General features: G+C 41.7%; 1 protein-coding gene across 4 annotated transcripts in view; it reads left to right on the top strand.

Moving 5' to 3' along the window:
- GLIS1 (GLIS family zinc finger 1) overlaps positions 1–16644 on the top strand; it is a 199540-nt gene that overhangs the window by 102666 nt on the left and 80230 nt on the right. The window lies entirely within an intron of this gene.

Raw genomic sequence — 16644 nt, 5'->3', positions numbered from 1 at the left:
TCAAGACAAACTTTTCCGTGGCAAGCTGTGGCTTTCTATGGAGGAACAGCAAAATATGTTTATATAAAAAGCTTGCTCTTTTTCATTTGTTCAAGGAAATGCTTGCTGGCCTGCAACAGTTAGGGAAGGGAGAAAGGAAGAAAAAAACCCAGTATTCAGAATTCTTTTACAGAGAAAAATATTCTCTGTAAGTGGTCACCCTGATTATCTTCTTACTTCTCTTGGATAAATGAATGTTGTTCTCTTAATGTCTGCCCTGCTCAGTGGGAATTCCCTAAAATATTACTGGAAAAAATACAATTATTTAGAGATCATCATTTAGTTGTCCAAGATAAAATGAAAAGTCTCTGTGATTTACCTGATTCTCTTCTCTTTGAGCACGAGAACTGACTTGCTCATTTCCAGAAATAGCTCAATCCCACTTGGTAAAAATGTAAACAAGTTTGAACTTCCTATGAATATCTTCTATCCTGAATCATCAGAGGGTAATTAAAGTTAGTTGCTTCTTTCCGAACAACAGTATAAATAAGCTGTGAAAGCATATAGATTTTATTTTAGCCTACTTGTTTTTAATGTTTTTAATCACCTACAAAGAGATCCGTCTTCTTCCTGCTTTCATCTCCCGTTTTTTAAAGGAAATGTTTGAAATGGTTTGGCGGGTTAGCTTTGCTATGGTGTTGAGAGATTCGGTAGACTCCATAGATGGGGGGAGCTTTTGTCTTTTCTGTAAGAAAGATGCGTATTTGACAGGTGTTGTAGCAGATTTATAATGTTACATTTCCATTCTTACAGGAAACTGCACAAACCAGAGAAGTTTAACCTTGTAACATCTTAGCAAATGCTAAAAATTCCCTCTTTCAGTTACTATGTTTGTAAGAGAAGATTGATAACTTCTCCAGGTTTAGCATTGTAAACAGGTTGAGAAAGCCCGTGTATCTGCCATTGCAGGCAGCTTCCATAGCGCTGTAGGTAGCCTTGGTATGGGAGTGCATAAAGGTCCGTTTCATCCCAGCTGATACTGTAGTTGTTCCAATACGTGGGATGCCGCGGTCGGAATTAGGAGCTTAACATCGCAGCACTGGCAGTTAACTCCTTTATCGCCAGAATAACACCCTACCACTGCCAGCAGGGGTGTCCGTGCTACCCACTAACACACAAGTGCTGCCACCTGGAATCCTGTGCTGGAGTAAAACTGCATCCAAGTGAGCACACGAAAAATACGTCCTCTTTGCAGCTTTAGTTTTCCGCCCTGGAAAAACCTTGATCTAGCAGGGACGAGATCTGAAGCTGCAACACGGATCCTTAAAGTTATTAATATCAAGTAGGGATTATTTGCCCAGTGAATTCCATTCCGCTTTCAACAAGGGTTGCTGTGCAGTGCTTCATTGTGCTCTGATGTCATGTCATTTTAAATGATGGCTTCTCTTTTGATGTGGTAATAATTGTGCTGTTACTCCTGCAAATTAAGAAGGCAATTCATTCTGTGGCTATTGAGGGCTGAGATTTTGTTTCATTTTTGCTGTAGCCCTGCTGAAGTAACTTTACATCTCTTGGTATTTGTAGTGGAGATTTTCTTTCGCTGTTCACAATTACCCATTGTACTTCCTTTTTAAGCCGTCGATTTTGTTCCCCTCTGTAAGATTACTAGCTGACTAGGTATTGAACGGCTCAGGAGAGGCTAACAGCAAGCAGCACTGTGCCCTCATACATAAAAGCACTTTTCCATGTAAAATTATTAATTTCTTATGACAGGCTTTGCTACTATGTACTGTAATAGACAAAGGAATTTTGGAATTCAGGCTACTTGAGAACAGGAAATACATGAGACATTTTGATTGAAAAGTAAATGGTTCACTAAAACTGCAGTTAATCCTTTTATTATCTTTCCAACAGCAGTTTCCACAATACTTTCATGAGGTAAGCTTCCTCCAGTCCAACTGTAACACTCTCATCATTACAGCTGGTTTAAATTTAGCTAGCCTGCTTCTTTCTTGCTTCTTTCTTTACTACAGACAGTTGACACGCAAAACAGTGTCTGGTGCAGAGAACTCCCGGCGTTTTGGGTACATATTCTGCTCTCTGCGTTTCATTGCCAGAACCTGCACTCTGCGTATTCTGTTTTCATATTCTGTTAAATATTCTAATTAAGCGGTGCCTTCTCTTCATTGTGTCCCTCCGTTTGGTTTTTCCTTGGGCTCTGCAAGTAGTCTAAAGGAAACTACCTAATCTCTTTGCAATATCCTGTTATGTTTCATACTTAACTCATGTTATTTTAGTTTTATTAAATTTGGGGTTCATCTGCATTATAATCAAAAATATATCCAACAAAAATAATGATGCAATGCCTTTAAGACTTTAACTTCTGAAGATTAATTTCATGCTTTTTTAGATTTGATGTCCCAGACAATTGGAATTTTGATTGTCTGAGACGGCAAAAATTAGCAAGCTTAAATAGTTTTTATTCAAAAAAGAAAAGTTTCTCATAGCTGCGTCTTTTGCTGTCTTTCAGTACTTCGGTGGGTAGAATCCTGCTGATCTCCAAATATTGTATCCTCAGTTTAAGCCTCTGTTTGCAAATGTAAATACAGAGCTGCTCATTTAGTTGTCTAGGATTGTTTGATTTGGACAAATCTGTACTTGGCTTACCAGTGTGTCCTCTTACACTCTTCTGGCTTCCTAAAGAGTAGAAAATGAAGTTCCCATCACTGTATGCATATGTGCTCAGGGAACCTATGTTGCAAGCCTTCGCAGACATGAGCAAAGGTAAGCATGTTTATCTTTATGTAATTTCTACGTGTGCAATTTCGTGTTAACAGAAATTGGGTACCGTAACTTGCGTGATGTCCATGAAAGGAGATGGCCTCTTATTTCACGTATTTTAAAGAAACAAATGCCTCCTGAATATGTTCTAGACCTGTTTCTCACGTCATGCTCCTGCCTAGATAGTTAAGACTGGAGCAGAATCTTTTTGCTTGCATGTATGCAAAATACCCAGCTTGGGAGCAGTCTTGATGTAATGGTTTGGGTGCCACTGTTGTACGCAGTGAAATTCAGCAGAAGTGCTGTAAGTAATCAGTTCTTTTGAATCCCTAAGGGGGTCATGCTATAGGTACCCTATTGGACATGGGGAAATTGAGACGTAGAGAAGATGAGGAACTTGCCTACAGGCATCACTGGGCAATTTCAGCATTCCAGGCCCAGATCTTATGTTCAGATCGCTACATCACAAGCGCTAACCATTGGCCTTTCTGCCTGTGAAACAGACTTTTGTACAGATCACATAAAAGAGAGTGGTCCTGTGGAACTTTCTGTTATTTTTATTGTGCATCTATGATGTAGGTGGTTTGACATGTCATAAACACGTGAAAACTTTTCTCTGAGCACAAGAAGGCCCCACTACGTTTGTAATACATCATGGGCAGCAACCCACTATTACACTTACAGGCAAAAAAGGGCCTACTGAGCAGATTAGTATTATTGCTACTGCTACTAAGGAAACCAGTGTGGAATCTCTGTTCTCAATAGATAGCAAGTAATATGCTGCCTGCAGTCAGTGGGGAGCGTGTATTTAGCAATGCATGGTGAGTAATGAGCTCTCTCGGTATCTACAGATGAGACTAAGGGACAATCCTGCATCTGCGGGGAAAATAGGCGTAGATGCTTTCGGTTACTTCACCTAAACAATAAGCTTCCTCGCCTGACTCAAGGGAAGGCTGTGAGGGCCTGCAAAGTGTTTTCAGCTTTCCGAGTGGAGGGTGTAATGCACTGATGCCAGAGGAGTGCTTTAAGAGAAAACATTAATATTAGCCTTCTTTCCTTTGAAGACCATAGTAGGAAACATCCATTCCATCAAAGCTGCCTTTCCAGGGACCTCTCTTTATATTAGGTCTCTCTGATGGCATTTCCCGATACTGTCAAGGAATTGGAGCATTAAAAATACTTGGTGATTAGAGGAGGAGTAGACAGCAATTCAGTGGTTTGGTGAAGATACAATGTTTATTTGTTTATGAAAACCACTACAGATTATGTGACAGGACAGATGGGTTTCAGCATGCCCCAGCGCTGGAGGACAGGCTGGCAAATGGCTCTAGGCTTGGCTCCACGTCAGCTAATGCCCAGCGGCAGCTGGTGAGAGTTCAAACTCCTCCGTGTGAGTCCACGGGAGAGCTCCAGACTGGCAGAGCAGAAGCCGTAGACATTAGCGGGCCTGGTTGCCTCTGCGAACGGGATGGTGCCCTGTTTCACTGTGGTAGAATGGCAGTGCCAATTTGTAGCTCCTGGTGCTGGCAGGAGGCATGGCGCGATAGTGCAGCAAAATGGTATGGTGTCTTAGGGGCTCTGAGAGCTGCCTTCTGGAGCTGAGCTGCTGAGGGAGGAGCTGCCCGTGCTTTCCCTGGGGCGTTACCAGCCTGCCAGCGTGGCCCGGCATTGCTGGCCTTCCGGGCATTCGCTGAGGTGCATCTGCTTTAGCGGGCTGCTAGAGAAAGGCAGAGGATGCTGGGCCACAGGGGCTTGTGCTCTGATCGAGCAGGGCCGTTTTTCTGTGCTTTTGCAGCAGCTCGATGTGGGTAGGTCTGGTGGGAGCACTCTCAGGTTTTTGTTTGCCTGAAACTAAGTGAATGCAAATGGAGTAAATTCTGACTATTGCCAAAGAACTGTATTCGGGCTCACTTGCATGCCTTAAAAATTTTACGTAGGACACTGAAGAGATCCTGATAAATGGGATATGCATAGTTAAAGGTATAGCATGTGGCTTCCACAGAGGGCTTTGTAATACATACCTTTTTTATCCTATGAGAGACTTTAATTACATGAACTCCTATTTCATTTGACTTGGCAAATTACTCAGTAATGGGGACCTGGTTAAAACATAATCGTTCTGTTTGATTGCAGCTTTTCTAGCATATTTATACAGAGCTAGTCACCAAAGCATGTAGATTTGGTGCTCACTCAGTCTTCTAAGAAATGAAATGGGGTAATAATAGTAATATCACCACAACATTCACCCACCCTATGAAACTCACTGCCATAGGATATAATCAAATTAGTTAACATTATTGTGTTTTTCAGTGCTGGGTAATTCCCCCTAATAGTGCTTAGTATCTACTCAAGCTAAGATGAGAGGAATAAGCAGACACAGTGGTTTAGGGAACAGATAGCCCTTGTGGCACAAGGGTGGGAATTTTACTTTTACATTCCATATTAGAAATTTTACTAGGTGTTTTAGGCTAGTTTTTTCAAATTGGTAATAATACCATTGCAAAACAGAGTTTTGAGGCAAAAACCATCTGTGAATCAGGGTCACATTCAATTAATGAATAGATTTGGCAAATGAAGTAATGGGGATGCAGGGGATTGGACTGGAGGGTTTTGTTGTTGTTGACATTTTCTAAACAGTGTAGCATTTTGGAAATAATGAAATATTTCTATATTTTAGTCCGGCCTTTTTGACTTTCTATTTCAGAATGAAAAGGAGTTAAACAAAAGGGTTTTTGGGGGATTCTGTAAAATCTCTCTCAATTTAATTTATTCAGTGTTTTTATTTTGCTAGAGCAGTCCCCAAACAATTCTGTTTATTTCAGCTCATCCTGGCCTGATTTCTCCCTTCTTCAGTGTTTTGATTTGACTACTGAAAAATATATTATTTACATAACTCCAACTGTGACATGATGATCTGAGTAGAGGGGAAATGATCCATTTTCCTCTGAAGCAGCAAATATTTGTCAGAATCCTAAATACTTTGAGCTATTGAAAAATACCCAGCAATGATCTGATCTGCAGGGAGGATCTTAAGGGAAGAAAACTTTTTGTCTTAAAAATTGTTCCCTGCAGTGACCGTGCTGCTTAGCACCCTTATGCCACATAGAAGAGGCAGTTGCATCCGAACTCCTCCATACCAAGCAAAGTCATTCACATTCTGTATCGAATAATGTAGCCTAACGTATGCCCAGCTTCGAAGCTTGAAATTTATTGGTTGTGACCTGCAATGTCTGGCTGCCAGAAACCAAAATTCTCGGCATTGCTCCCAGGTCTTTTTTGAAAATTTCTCCTAGGCTCCTTTCCCTTTCCCTTTGCCCAGCTTTCACACAAAAATGACATCTCATTACCGTGTTTTTAGCCTTATCCCCTTGTCACAAAGAACTCAATAAGTAGTGATTCTTTCTCATTCTAAGACACCGAGAATTATTTCCAGCTCTATTGTGGCCTGGCTCTGGATGATAGTCCACATGCAGATTTAGTCAAACCCATCTCAGCACAGACCCATAAACCTCTCATGGGGCATCACCTTTTGAAGATATCTTGCAAGCAGCCTCTAACTCCCAATTCATTCCAGCTGCACAGGATCACTTTCTTTGCCATGCAGATCAATGAACTGTATCAAATAATCACATCTGAGGATGCAAAAAGGGAAAGGCTTTCCAGCCTCCAAGCACTGGCTTTGCAATAACTCTTCAGGATTTCTGTTGCTCACCATTCCCCATGTAGCAAAAGTGTGACAAGATTTCTCTCTCACTATGCATCCTGTCTGGGACTGAGCCGTCCATCACTTTCACTATATGAATCTGCACAGGAGTAAAGCTGAAGCGATGTACCCTCAGCTAGTCAGATGCATTCCCCATCTAGTCATAAGTTTTGCAGGGCAGTAAATACAACTGGGAACTACCTGCTTCCTGCAGGAATATCTTAATACACATCAAGAGTATCTCAAAGATGTGGCCAGCAGTTGGGTCCTAAAACTGTAATTCTCTAGGGTCCCAAATCATTTCAGTAGGGTGAGTTGTCTCCAGGAGAGCTGGGTAAGAAGACTGCTGTAGGCAGAGTGCAGTAACCTAATATCTAGGAGCAATGACAGAGGATTTTTTTGCATTACAATTTCATTTTTTTAATTGTGCATCTGAATATTATTAATCTTATCATTTGAAAGGTGGAGAGCTTTAAAGTTCCAAAATTTTAAACAAAGTCCTTGCGACTGTGTTCTTGAGGTTAAGTGCTTGGCTTTATTTTATTTCTGTGTATGTGTTCTGTGGGTATTATTAAAAATGGCATGTAATTGTTCTGAAATGTCCGTGATTTAGCCTTTCTGAACACCAATTAACCTCAAGAAAGAAAAATAACTTGAATCACCTGGCGGAGAGTTTGGTCAAATTAAAAAGCAGTAAAATTAAATATTGTTTAAAAACTGTGCCAACGATATACTCATTAATGTCTCTTATTAGGCCAATACATTTTAATGCTCTGTATTAGTGAAACATATGTCATTTAATAAAAATGTTAATCTGCATTTGCAGGCAGCACAAAGGCTGTATAGTATAGTCTCAGGGGAGAAAGAGGAATTTAGTGCACATTAAAAACTTTATGCAGTCATTTATGCAGTTGGATCTCAGTTCTAAATGTGATGCATTTGCTTGTTACATCAGGGCAAGCCGGCAACAGTTAGCCTTTAACAATCGGATGAGAAATAAAAAGCCATAGTTCCCCAAAGCAGGGTGTTTATATCAGCTTGGGCTTCACAGTGGGCTAGAGTCTGAAACCTTCACTTGCTTGTTTAGCAAGTAGTCCAGTGGGCCTAGTAATAAAATCATGTGTTATTTAAACTTAGTATACCAAAATTTACCTTCTGGCCTCTGACAGTTCACATTCAGCATGATTTTCAGAAGCAGACCCTGATTTTGGATAGCTCTATTTTGGAGGTCCCCAGTGCAGATAGGGCACCTCTGAAGTTGAGATCTTGTTTCTTCAAGCCAGAGTAGAAGTCAGTTACTGAAATTTCATGAGTACTTCTGGAAATTTTGACCTTAGATCTTTTCTTCCTCAGTTTCCTCACAAGTACAATGAAAGAAATCTCTCTGGAGCATAGTGAGGTTGAATAATCCCGGTGAGTTAGTGAGGCCAATAATGCGTCTGTAGTGCTATTTTGCATCTTTAATGGCTCCTTCTGCTGAGAATCTCAGAGCTTTTGCAAGCTGCAGCCTGTTCAGCTTTCCCTTTGCGATGAAAGCTGCTGTGCCCCAATTCCAGATGTAGATAAATTCACACAAACTACTCTGCTAGTTTCTGTCCCTGTTTACAATGGTGTAATTGTGAAGAAACCCTGAATATACACCAGGGTACATGAGCCCAGAATGGCTTAGCTGCAAGGTGCCAAAAGTCACACATTGAGTCCCTGGCAGAAAAGGCAAGAAAAAGAACTACTACTTCCTGAAGTGTTTTCTCTTCCACCTATTTCTTAAAGTTGGTGTGAGGCCTGAGACTACGCACCTCTATTGACAAATAGTGCCTTCCACTTCAGGATATTGCTCACGTGAGTAAGGGTTTGCAAGACCGGGATTTTATTCAGCTGTAAAGTGGCTTTCAAAGAAAATGCTGCTGCTGCAGAGTGCTCAGCACTCTGTATTTAATCTTCAGGACACTTGTGTTTTCTGTCTTTGCATAACTCAAAAGGGGCTTCATTTCCGATAGCTGTACATTCACATCACTGACATTTGTCATTGCCTGACTTTACTATTCCCATCCCTGGGCTGATTGTGGAATCAAGGAACAATATGAGTTTTATTCCTAAGTCTGCTTTTGTTGTGTATAGTGTTGTCTTCCCTCCATCTCCTTTTTTACTGTTGTGTACAGATAACATATGTGTGAACGGATCCTACACTCAGGTACGGTATAACTGCAATGTTAAATAATTGATCTTGATCTGTCTTTTGAAACTGCATCCAAGCCTTTTAAAAGTGGGAAATGGAAAAAGCATGTTCTCATAATCCAGCTCAGTAAAGTTTGCACAACTGCTCTTTGTTTCATCATCCCTACAATAAATCTTTCATTTTTGCCAGTTGAGAATGCCTACTAAATCTGCAAATGATTACTTCCCTGAATTGTGTTGGGATTCTTGCAATACATTTTTCTTACATGGGTAATGATAAAATAAGAGTCCATCAAAAATATTTTATTGCCTGGCAGAGAGCCTTTTATGAAATGGTTTTGATTCAAGGAGATTCTTCCAAGTGTTTTAGAACCGTTGCTTACAACTTTCCTTTAACCCTTGCATGGAGGGCTGCCAGGCCCTGGGAACGTCAGAAACAAAGTTAAGTCAATCAGCAACTGGTAGATCGCAGGACTTGGGTATCAATTTAACCTGCAGCCCTTGGACTCGGAGTGAGAGCATGCTGCTTCAACATGTACTTGTAAAGGGTATTATGTTACTATTAGATTAGAAAGCTGATGAATGTCAGACTGGTGGGAACCTTGTAAAACTAATCTGCTGTGTCCATGTTGATATGATTTCACTCTCTGTTTTAGTGAGAGAGAGGGAAAGATCGAATATTAAAAAAAACAAGAAAAACATAAGGCAAAAGTGGTAGAGCCTTCAGGGTCACTGAGTCCAGCCTCTGCGATCCTGGGTATCATGTCACATTACATAATGCCGTCAGTACGTCCCGAGGGACAGAATACCTGTATGTCTGTGCCGCTCAGAAAGATACGGTGTCAACACTTTGACTGGCAACTCAGGATCTTTCCAAGTCATGTGAAGCAAGTCCTGCCTTATTTTTCCCAGTTTCAAAATGGGTACAGCTACATTTGTCTGCCCTTGTGCAATAATTGACTGGCTGCAAGGATTGCTTTGCTTTTCCTTATAAAGAGACACAGTCTCAGCCCGGCTCCCCGTAGATCTCCAGCACACTGTCTCCACGTAAAACAAGGCCCATGAGGCTACTGCTGGCATGACACAGTCACAGTTCAGGAAAACACACTCTAGTGCTGCAGGGAGATGGCATCTGGCAGGAGATCTACCTTGTGATATTTGCTTGCACTCACAGCACACCAGCAGTAGACCTGACTCAGTGTGGGATGTTCTCAGCAAAACCACATCTAATGTTTGACAAGTTGCCCACTTGCCTCCATGCAATAAATTCTCTCCCCAGACAAGACATGGGGTCTTACTAATGTAGCGCTGAAAAAGCAGAATATGTGAAAAGATATAAAACTATCACAGTTATTCACAGACTTTCATCTTCCTGCACATCCTCAAACATTATGACATTTTTAATTGCATGGTCATGGTGATCTCAGAGTTCAGTTTACAATGCTTTGCTCTAACTAAACATTTCTAGCTTGTGTTTTGTCTTCAAAGCAAGAAGTGAATAGCTGACAACAAACACACAGTAACCTCACATGCATCAGATGGGCAGAGCACGTCAGCTTAATCAGTGTGTCTTCCAGCCAGGTGGATGGCAAATAGCGTCCTCTCCATTTCAAAATGACAGCTCCTCCTCTTGTGTCTTTCTTACTTTGGGGCTGAAATGGTATCTTGGATTATTATTAACCATTTTTTTTCAAATTTTGAAAGGAGAGGATTGGAAGGACTTCCAAGTGAGAAGAGGCTGTGCTGAATTTAGAGGGAGAGGTATCGGAGGGACACAGGGAACATCCGACCAGGGACCAGAGACCATGAAAGGTCAGGTGAGGGATTCTGTATCATCTCTCCTCACAGATGGATATTGAAAAGCAGCAAATTTAGTACTTCTTAAAGGAAAGAGCACAGAGCAAAGTGGAGTGATCGGAGCGGAGGGAAGCGTTGTGAATCGAGGTTGTTCTGTAACTGGGTATCCCATACCGTCTGTCGGCTGCTCTTAGACAACTTGTAGCCGGGCTGCTGGAATGACAACATATTTAAAACATGAGTATTTGTAGTAGCATTACTTCATTTCCAGTTCTGTAAAAATACCATTCACATAATGGGGTAGCAGCCTGCAAGTTCTCATGATTTCAGCTGTTTCGGAGTTACAGGAGTTCTGTTCCTTCATGGCAAGCGTCCATCTCTCATTTTAGCATCTTTGGCACTCGCCTAAAGGATGGGAAATTAAAAAATGATTAAGGGGACAGAGAGAGTCTTTTAAGGAAAGATTAAAGGAATTAAGCAAGGGCTAGGGGGGAAAACAAGAGGAAAGGGAGGGATTGTTTAGGCGAGGGTAGAGAATGTAAGTAGGGATAATTGGACGAAATCAAGCAAAGGAAAAATTCAAGCTAATCTTTCAGTAAAAGTTTCCTAATAGTAAGGTGTATTTTAGAATGGAACAGTTTCACAGTGGAAATAGTGGATGCCCACTTGTATGAATAATTTAAGTTAGACTGAACAACTGGAAAATATATTGTAGAGAATCATCTTGAATGTAAACTGGGTTATTCCTGATTTCTGCCATTCTGTGAAAATCATTAATTCAGTCCTTAGGCATAAGATAAGGGCCTGTATTAACAGACATAGTAGAACAGTTTCAAGCCTTCAGGTGTCTGCAGTCTTACAGTATTTGCTTATTTTGGCCTCCTGATGTTGCTATGAGGCAGCTGGGGATAGGCACAAAGCAGGGGGGCTCAGCGTTCCCTAGGGTTTGGGCCCCACTGTCCTTCCACGCATCCCATGGCCAGAGCATCTCACGAATGGATGCTTCCCTTGCACACTGGAAAATATGAAATCAGGGATGACTGGCTCGAGCAGTCGGTTTACCAAGAAAGATGCCTTCTGTTTTGCCTTGCCCTTACCAGACTTGACCTTTATAGAACAAAATGTTTCTTCTCACCATTCTTCGCTTTGCTTTTCATTCCAGTGAATGCTAATGTGGTGCCAAGACCATTGTGCCACACATGACTGTGCCATGACATATGGATATTTTATTTCTGCTGTGAAACCGGGCAGATAAAGACTGTAGGCTGAGCACAGCAGCTTGACCTGCAAATTCCCAGTCCAACTTCCTGAAATGTCAGGCAGTAAAATCCAAGTTTTGGTCCAAGCGTGACATTTCAGTGTGCATTGATCAGTGTCCCAGAGCCTGGGGGGTTGCTCTGTGTTTTGGCTGGGGAAGGGCACGGGGCACAGCTGCACTGTGGACATGGAAGCTGCACAGCTGGGACATCACCATCAAGCGTAAAAACAAAGTAAAACCTTGGGGGAGAGAGTGAGAATCAGCTCCTTCCTAAACACCTCTTCTGATAAATCTGTACCTGGGCCTGTGTTTGTCGGTTCATCAGCATCTCTGAGCAAGATCGATATGGCAGAAAAGAAAGATAAAGAAAAGCAGGAGAATGCTACCTTCCTATTTACATTTGGCATGGCCTGAGGTTCCTTGCAAAGCTGTTTGCTGGTCAGGAAGCACAGAGCACACCAGCTCTGTATTTGCTTTCAGTTTTTGCACCAGCTGTTTTGAAGAAGTTGTTTGTCTTTGGGAGGTGAAAGCACTCCCTTTAAGAACTTGTCTAATGGGTATATATATATAGGCAACAGAAGGCTATTTTTGCAAAACACCAGAGGTGCAAACTTAGAAGGTAGCTTAAGCTTGTTTTGAATATTTCAGCCTGTTAGATACAGGCTCTGTACATGGAAGTTGTTTCAGGAAAATATGTTGAAACACATCTCTGAATGGCAAGAGAAAAAAATGGGTATTGCAGTCATCCCAAATACTTTCAATTTTGATTGTTTATAGCAACGCTGACAGAAACTAACACTATACACAAAACTGGTGTTGAAACTACCCTTTTTTTCAGAGTTAATGACCCACAGGCTAATGGAAATTTGCCAGTTTTTACCAGCTGGGATCTGGCCTGATTTTGCTGGGAATGAAAAGTGCAAGGCAAAGAAACTGTTGGGATTTTGAAAGTCTGTGATGGTTGTATTCTTTCATTATATAGCCTTTGCTTTTTTGTATGTTGTGTTGTGATTGACTTGTACTTAGCAGAAATGCCTGCTCTGTCCACGGACAATATAATGCACTCAGCCAGGAATTCCCTTTGATAACTGCATTTAGATCCATTTTTGTGAAAACCCAAACCCATCCCAGTCAATTTGAGAGGCCTTCTACTAGAGCATGGCTTTACGGATCCCCTGACAGCTCAGCTGCTCTACCTCCATCCAGAAGAGGGTACTCATATGCATTTTATAACATGCTACTGGTTTACTGCACTCGGGTCTTTCAGAGCCATACCTTGGGTCTTCCCACGTTACAGGCACAGCCGGTTTGGCTCACATGCTTCACCTGGAAAAGGCAGACTGTACCTGAGAGCATTTGTTCCTAAAATCAACAAAAGAGAGTGAGCAAGCCATTTATACCAATTATATTAAACAAAAAAATCCCCTAAAGGCAAGACTATATACCATGCATTATATTCAGGCAAGTGTGGGATCATTAGTGTCACTCATAGTAATTTGATTTACCCCCATGGCTTCAAACAATACATGGCTCATAGCCTTGTGAATTGGTGTGCATTAAGAATTACATGGCAGACCTACGTTTTTAGAAGGAAAACTCTTATGTTTTTTAGTATCATGAAGGTTTTATTGTTGTAGAACTTTCTTTACAAAGATAGATGTTACTTCAGTTCACACTAAACAAATTGACTCTGGAGTTTTCAGTCTCAGTTTTCCAGAGACAAATTGTGAAAGCATCTAATTGTAGCCTAAACAAAACCATATTTTTCATAAAAACATGGCAATATATCATTCTAAGTCTATGGTGCTGTGCCCAGGAACCATTTCAAGTACAAAAATCCAGTGTGCAAAATAGCCACCTTAGACAAAACAAACTATCAAACCGGTATTTCAAATTGAGTGCTTTTGGTTGCAGTGTTGCACTGAAAATGTCATTGTTTAACTCTCTGTCCCTTCATACAGTCAAAGACACCAAAGTATACTTAGGAAAATGGTAAATACAGAATACTGGTGAATTTAGCTTAAATACAGTTACTAGTAAAAAACTGTAATAAGACTGTCTAATCCAGGACTGACTGCAGCCAATTTTAATTTAGATTGTGAAAGATGAAGAACAGAGAGCCTTTAAATCCTAATTTCCAGTTCTTTCCTACATTTGTGACTGTACAGTGACTTTATTCATGGCCTGAACATGGTTCTGATAAATTTTGATAAATGTTTCATCATGTTATTATAGAAATGGACACATCATATAGCTATCAAATTGTTGGGTTTGTTTGAGGGGAAGAGAGGTTGGTGAGAAGGGCTGAGAGTGAAGGAGCTGGTTATTCTGCTAAATACAGAGAAATGTTTGCTGCCGAGAGGGCAGCTCTGCCGTTGGACATGCTGGAGCAGTTGCAAAGGGGCCGTTGCAGGTCCCAGGTGGGACTGTAGCTGCAGCAGCGTGGGCTGGTGAAGTGCTGCTCCCTGCACACCCATCTGTGAGGGTGCCTGAGCACTGCAGCAGGCTGCCCAGAGAGGCTGTGGAGTCTCCATCCTTGGAGATATTCAGAAGCCACCTGGACAGGGTCCTGGGCAGCCTGCTTCAGGTGACCCTGCTTGAGCAGGGGGGTTGGACCTGAAGATCTCTAAAGGTCTCGTCCAACCTCAGCTGTTTGGTGATTCTGTGATTTGCATGCTGCTCTGGCCCATCTGCCCCGGGCAGCCAGTGACTGTGGGACACTGGGAGGGAGAGACACCTTTGGGTCCCAAGGTGTCCCCCAGCTGCTGTTTCTTAGGGCAAGGCAGCGTCTCCATCCTTCATGCACCTGCATGGAGCCTCCCCAGCAGCAGCAAACTCCAATCCTCTGCCAGTTCCTGAAGCCAAATTTCAGCTCTGCTGAAAGCAGGGGTAAAGCCAGGGTCTGTATGATACAAGCTTGATTAATCAAGCCTCAGTTCACTGGGAGCTGGAGAGGTGGGTAACTGTCCTTGGGCTTTGCGATACTGCAGGCAGCTCCGTTGCACAGTGTCTCTGAGGGCTCCTCTCTGTAAGTACCCCGACACGTTCGAAAACAGGGGGATTCGATTTGGGAGGCTTAGAAGTTTGCAGCTCAGCTTTAGGGATGACACGTGACATGAATCATCCAGGAACTCTGTTCTTCAGTGAATTTGCTGGTAACTGCACACTGCCGTAATGTTTAGTACTAAACAGGATGAGACGTTTATTACAGCGAGTCATATCCCACTGAAGGCCAAGTTTTCCTCAAATATAAGCACACAACTCATGCCTGGCTGGCTTTGGGCATCAAAACGGAGCGGGTTGGGGGGGGAATATCTTACTTGTATCTATCGGTAAGTAGTCCTAGGAGAAGAAAGGGACATGACTCCTTTATTCCCTCTTCCTCTGTAAATTTGGCCCTGTTTAATTGCAGAGGCAGAATTTTAACTTTGCTGTATAGTGACTGTTTTAATTTTTGATCCCGGGTTATCCAGGAAACAAAACTTACGATAGGAATCAGAGCAAAAAGGACAGTTCATTGTTTATCAGTGCAGTGTATCCATCAATTCAGGAATACATAAAATTGATGGCTAGTAGTGGTGCCGAGGACAATGTATTAGGTGTTTCCCCCCGCTTCAGCGGGCTTCTGAGGGTATTGGCGTCAGGGCTGCGACGTGCTCACAGCCCGGCGAGCCAGTGGGTGTCTGCGAGGGGAAAGATGCAGACTTGGAAATACCAGAGATGGGGCAGATGGGGCTGGCGCTTGGCACAGGAGTGGGGCCAAACGTGGTCAGGTTCATGGTCAGGGTATTTCTAATGTTGTTACCTCTTTGGTTGCCGCTTTGGGCTTTAGCAGCAGAGTGTCCTGTGCAGTGGTTATGTTAGAAATGGGCTTCCTGCTCTCTTCATTAATAGTAATGGAGTGCAAAAGTCTAGCTCTTTTTTTGTTATCAAAATAAATACAGTCTTCAGGACCAGCTGTGGTCGTGTGTGGACTATATGAACTGTGCTATTTAAGTATTTGCTCACAGCACTACCCTGCTGCTGCCTTATTAAGCCTTCGAGAGCACCGGCTCCAATGAGGAATTAAGTTCACTTGGAAGGGAAAGGATTTCCCTTCAGTTCAAAAGTTACCCATCCCATGTTTGGAAAGATAAATAGGATTAGAACACAGGCAAAATGTGAAGAATATGTATACAAGCTAACAGGCTTAGAACAGGGAAAATAAGAAAGTCAGAGGTTACATCATATTATTGTAAGAATACATTATTTTGTTTTCGAAACTGTTATTCAACAGCAGGATGAATCCTTGAGTCATCTAGTGTTTGAACTTCCAAAACAGCTTGCGGTTGTTCCATCATTCTTCTCACACAATCCCCAAAGACAGAGAAGTTAGAGGCAGTGATTAATCTTTCTGCATTAATGGCCTCATCCAGCATTTACTGATGTCAAGAGAAATCTCCTTGTGTGCTTCAACAGACTTTGGAGCCGGCCTGTGATTTTTCATAATTACACACAAGCAGCAGATGAGAAGAAAGTTAGGAAAATCTTTCCAAGTCCCGAAGAGCCGATTTAAGAAACTGCTATGTTCTGCTATATTTATATCTAAAAACCTTAAGATGTACTTAGAAATACATAAACACATGGCGTATAATTTACTGTGATCATTTCCTACCTTTGATGCTTCGCTTTGTTTAACACGAGTTGTGTGTGTATGTGTATACATGAGAGTAAATACCCTAATCCTAATTGAATATATACATATAGACATATAACAAAATGGATTGCTTATATAACGCCATAAGAGCATAGTGTTTGTGTGTAAATTATATTTCTACATAAGTTTCCTACAGTATATATGGCCAATGTAAATAAATTCTTGTCACGGTAGTGGGTTTTATCTATATATTTGCCTTTATAAACTAGCAGGTAATAATTTAATTCAAAAGGTCCTTCCAAAAATGCAATTAAT

This window comes from Dromaius novaehollandiae, chromosome 8 (genome assembly GCF_036370855.1).
Source record: "Dromaius novaehollandiae isolate bDroNov1 chromosome 8, bDroNov1.hap1, whole genome shotgun sequence".
In the NCBI taxonomy this organism is placed as follows: domain Eukaryota; kingdom Metazoa; phylum Chordata; class Aves; order Casuariiformes; family Dromaiidae; genus Dromaius; species Dromaius novaehollandiae.
This window is presented reverse-complemented; position numbering and strand designations above follow the sequence as displayed.